The sequence below is a fragment of the Mus caroli genome, chromosome 12 (assembly GCF_900094665.2).
Source record: "Mus caroli chromosome 12, CAROLI_EIJ_v1.1, whole genome shotgun sequence".
Taxonomy (NCBI): domain Eukaryota; kingdom Metazoa; phylum Chordata; class Mammalia; order Rodentia; family Muridae; genus Mus; species Mus caroli.
The window spans coordinates 74,891,996-74,896,697 of NC_034581.1; the positions used below are offsets into that span (position 1 = coordinate 74,891,996).

Below are 4,702 nucleotides of genomic sequence, written 5' to 3' on the forward strand. Positions count from 1 at the left end.
AGTGCTGGGGCGATAGGCATGTGCCACTTACTTTGTATAAAGTGCTGGGATTATAGGCATATAGGCATGTGCCACTTACTTTGTATAAAGTGCTGGGGTGATAGGCATGTGCCACTTACTTTGTATAAAGTGCTGGGATTATAGGCATGTGCCACTTACTTTGTATAGAGTCTTAAGAGTTTCTTGTCTCCTTGTCATCTTCACCTCAATCCCTTAGTGACTTCCTCCAAAACAAAGAGAATTCATATTTAACCTGTGGATTGCTCAGTGACTTATCCCTTTGTGTGGTGTGTGAGAATATCACCATGTCTAAGAGGATTTCATAGAGTTCTAAAATTATTATGGGCATTTCCCCCAAATTTCTGTATCTTCAAAAGATATCCTCTCACTTCTCACATTGCATGTGTGTGCTCAAGTGCTACTGTGGATGTTTCGAACTAGCCTCTAAGCTTCTTGAGTTGACAGAAAAAGATGAAAATGTATAAACAAAACAAAACAAAACTCCTTCCTTTTTGAGATAGCGTCTCGTGTAACCCAGGCTCACCTCAAATGTATCATTGTAGCCTGAGGTCTAGATCCCCACCACTGCATAAACTGGGTGTGGTGGCCCAAGCCTGCCTGTAATCCTAACACTTGGGAGATGGAAGCTGGAAGATCAGGAATCTAAGGTAACCTTTGCTTACATTTTGAGAGTTGAGAGCCAGATTGTGATACACAACACCCTGCTTTAACCCCCTTAAAAAAAATCAATCCTGAATGGTTTCATATATAGACAATATTGTGGTTGTTATGAGGATATAGGGACCAGGAGAGATGACAACAGTAAAGAGCACTAGTTGCTCTTCTGGAGGACCCAGGTTCAATTAACAGCCCCCACACAATAGCTCAACACTTTCTATAATTTTTTTCCTTTTGTTTTTTTTTCTTTCTTTTTTTTTTTTTTTTTTTTTTTTTTTTTTTTCGAGACAGGGTTTCTCTGTGTAGCCCTGGCTGTTCTGGAACTCACTTTGTAGACCAGGCTGGCCTCGAACTCAGAAAACTGCCTGCCTCTGTCTGCCAAAGGCGGCTCAATGCCCTCTTCTGGCATCTTCAGGCATGTAGGCATATACTTGGTGGAAAGAGAGAGAGAGAGAGAGAGAGAGAGAGAGAGAGAGAGAGAAGATTAATGGCTATAATATATAACGCTAATGAAGAGCACATTCTGTAAACAGTTTCCTTATTTTCCCGCTTGAATATAAGAAAATTAATGTAGTGGAGAAACGCTACCCAGGGTAAAAGAGAAAATTATATGTCTTGTGTTGCATTTGTGAGCGAAAGTTCAATAGGCTTCTTCCTTCAAAGCCAAAACCAAAAGACGAAGCAGCATCTCAGAAAACACTACTTTTCTGAAGACATTAAGTCTTCGCAATTATAACCCCCCTTCCCCATCCTTTAACAGAGAACCTGGGGAGGAAACGCTGCCCTAGCGGCTTCCGTACAAAATGGCGCGGCCCATAGGCACACACCACGGGGGTTGTATCCTCCTGGCCAGCCACTGGGCCGGAAGTGGCTACGGCTTTTATGCATCCGGGTGGGTGCGTCCAGACCGCCGCGGGGGTTCCAGCTTGTCAGCGTGGGGTGCCGCAGGTGTTCGGTCGAGGCTGGAGGCCGCAGGTAAGGGAAGCTCAGGTTGGCAAAGTCCTCTCTGGGGTTGTGTGGCGGGCAGAGGGGTTTCCAGCGTGGCTCGAGAGGGTGGTGATGCTGAAGGGACCACTTTGCGCGTGGGCGACTGTTGGGCTGCAGAGGTGCCCAGGCGTTGTTGGCACTGCCCCTCTCCCCGCCCTGAGGCGCGGCCTCTTGGCCCCTCACTCTCGGTGTGGGCGGTTGAGCCCTCAGGTTCGGGGAGGACTCGTCCCGCCATTGGTCCCCAAGCCTTCCCGGGCCGCCCCTTTCCATCCGCCGGTCTCCTCGTCAGGAGCATTCACCAACCCTTCAAGGCTTCCTGACCTCGTCAGTTAAAAAGCAGCCCCCACCGGGGTTCCGCCCGGCTTCGGGGGGCCCGCCCCACTCGGTACCTGCGGGGCCACATCGCTCGCCGCCCGACCGATTTGTTGGGCACCACCTCTGGCTTTGGCTTTTCACATCCGCGGGGCAGATCAAACTAGAACTTTAAATCTTATTTATTAAAAATGGACATCTGTTCATCAAAATTCAGACAACTTAAGTATTTATAAGCTTTGGTACACGATTGGACGCAAATTCCCTTATGTAATTTTTCCCTAGAAACACAGAACTGTTTTGTTTTTAGTAACTTTTTTTTTTTTTTTTTTTTTAAGAACTGGAGTAGTGGGGAGGAGGAGGGTCTCTCGCTATGTAGCCCTTTCTGGCCTGGAACTCAGGGATCTGTTGGCCTCTGCCAAATGCTGGGATTAAAAGCTTGTACCACCACACCCGGCAAGATTTATTTTTGTTTATGTGTGTGCGTTATCTGGAGCCGGAGTTGCAGCCGCTTGTGAGCTGCCTGGTGGGAGGGAGTGTGCTAGGAGCTGAATTTGCGTCCTCTGGAAAAGCAGCTGGTGCTGTTGATTTATTTTGTTGAAAATACATCTTTTTCTCTTCACATAATATATTCCGACTGTGGTATCCCCTTCCTCCACCCCTTCCAGTTCCTCCCCACCTCCCTTCCCATCCGAATCCACTCCCTTTCTGTCTCAATTAGAAAACAAACAGGCTTCTAAGGGGTTATAATAAAATCGAACAAAATAAAATATAAGCTAAACAAAACCATCAAATCAAAATTGGACAAGACAAACAGAAGGCAAAGACACCAAGAGAAGACATACGAGTCAGAGACCTGCTTGTTTGAATACTCGGGGATCCCATAAAAACACTAAACTGGAAGCTGTAACTTAGCGGAGGACCTGTTGAACTCCTGCATGGGCCCTGTGCATGAAGCCCCAACCTCTCATGAGTTCCTATGAGCTATGTTGAGTTCATATAGAGGGTCTTGTTTTTTAGTGTCTTTCATCCCTTGTGGCTCTTACACTCTTTCCACCTCCTCTTGGGGGTGTGGGTGTGAGGTCCCTAAGCCCTGAGGGAAGGGTTTGACGGGAGGCACCACATTTAGAGCTGAGTGTTCCGAGGTTTGTCACTGTCTTAGTTAGGGTTTTACTGCTGTGAACAGACACCATGACCAAGGCAAGTCTTATAAAAACATTTAATTGGGGCTGGCTTACAGGTTCAGAGGTTCAGTCCATTATCATCAAGGTGGGGGCATGGCAGTATACAGGCAGGCATGGTGCAGGCGGAGCTGAGAGTTCTACGTCTTCATCCACAGGCTGCTAGTGGAAGACTGACTTCCAGGCAACTAGGGTGAGGATCTTAAGCCCACACCCACAGTGACACACCCATTCCAACAAGGCCACACCTCCAAATGGTGCCCCTCCCTGGCCCAAGAATATACAAACCATCTCAGTCACAGTGTCTGGCTGTGGGTCTCAGTATTCACATTCTGCTACAGGAGAAAACTCTGATAATGGCTGAACTGATCTAAGAGTATAGCAGTATGTCATTAGGCGTCATTTTACTGCCTCCCCCTTTATGAAGAGTGGTATTTGTTCTCGCCCAGGTCCCTGAATTATCTAGTTTCTTGCTGTTGGTCACCACAAGCAATGTTGAGTATAGGTTCCATCTCAGAGAGGAGGCTTTAAGTCAGATCAGATGTTGGTCGGTTACTCCATGAGCTTTGTTGTCACCACTGCCCTAGCATATTTTGGAGGCAGGACGCCACTGTAGATCAGAGGATTTGTGGCTGGCTTGATGTTTCTCTTTTGGTGGCATGTAGAGTACTTTCCTTCCCGTACCAAAGGCACTAGACCATAGGGGTGAAGGCTCTACGTAGGCGCTAGCTTGTTTCTCCAGGTTCAGTGAGTTCAGCAGTGGGGCTTTGGAGTTAGTTTCTGGAGAGCAACCCATAGTCTTGGCAACTGACTCAGTTGTTTGGGGATGAGATGTCTTTGGCCAACAATTCAATTAGGTGTAACCCAGTCCTAGTACCAGAAGTTTCATTTGGTGACAAGGTATCTGGCTGGGACTCTGTTTCCCCCATTATTTGGCTATTATATTTAGATCATCTTTATATATTTATTTATTGTAGGAAGCTTCTATTGTATTTGGTTTCCATACTCTTCCTCAAATGGCCCTTAATTTTAATTGTCTCCCCCATATTCCCTACCTCTTCCCACTTGATTCTCCTGTTCTAGCCCCCACCTCATCCATCAATAACTATTCTGTTTTCTTTTCCTAACGAGAGCTCTCTGTCCCCCTTATACCCCAACTCTATACCTAATCTTAGTGGTTCTATGGACAGTAGCTTGGTTATCATTGACTTAACTAATATCTACATATAAGTGAATATGTACCATATACAAGTGCTAACTGAATTAATTATATACAATAATGGATTTTATTATAACATTTTCATACATGTATACTACATATTTATGTGTATTGTGATAATAAAAGAGATAGCAACTAAAAAGTTTTAATAATTATCTAAATTAAAAAGCATAGTAAAAAAGTTTAATATAGAAAAATTATTTAGTCAAGTTTAGTTTGTTTCCTTTTTTTTTTTTTTTTTTTTTTGGTTTTCCGAGACAGGGTTTCTCTGTGTAGCCCTGGCTGTCCTGGAACTCACTCTGTAGACCAGGCTGGCCTTGAACTC

The 4,702-nt window shown here is 45.2% G+C and overlaps 1 protein-coding gene across 3 annotated transcripts in view; it reads left to right on the plus strand.

The window, feature by feature from the left end:
* Positions 1-1,467: 1,467 nt before the first annotated feature.
* The window catches only part of Exd2 (exonuclease 3'-5' domain containing 2), a 36,407-nt gene continuing 33,172 nt past the window's right edge, over positions 1,468-4,702 (plus strand). For 2 of the 3 annotated variants that reach the window (XM_029484800.1, XM_021179602.2), the window contains exon 1: positions 1,554-1,653. The gene's annotated coding sequence lies outside the window, so the exon portion shown is untranslated. Of the gene's footprint in view, positions 1,654-4,702 lie in introns of all 3 variants that reach the window. The other variant, XM_021179601.1, reaches the window with a different exon arrangement.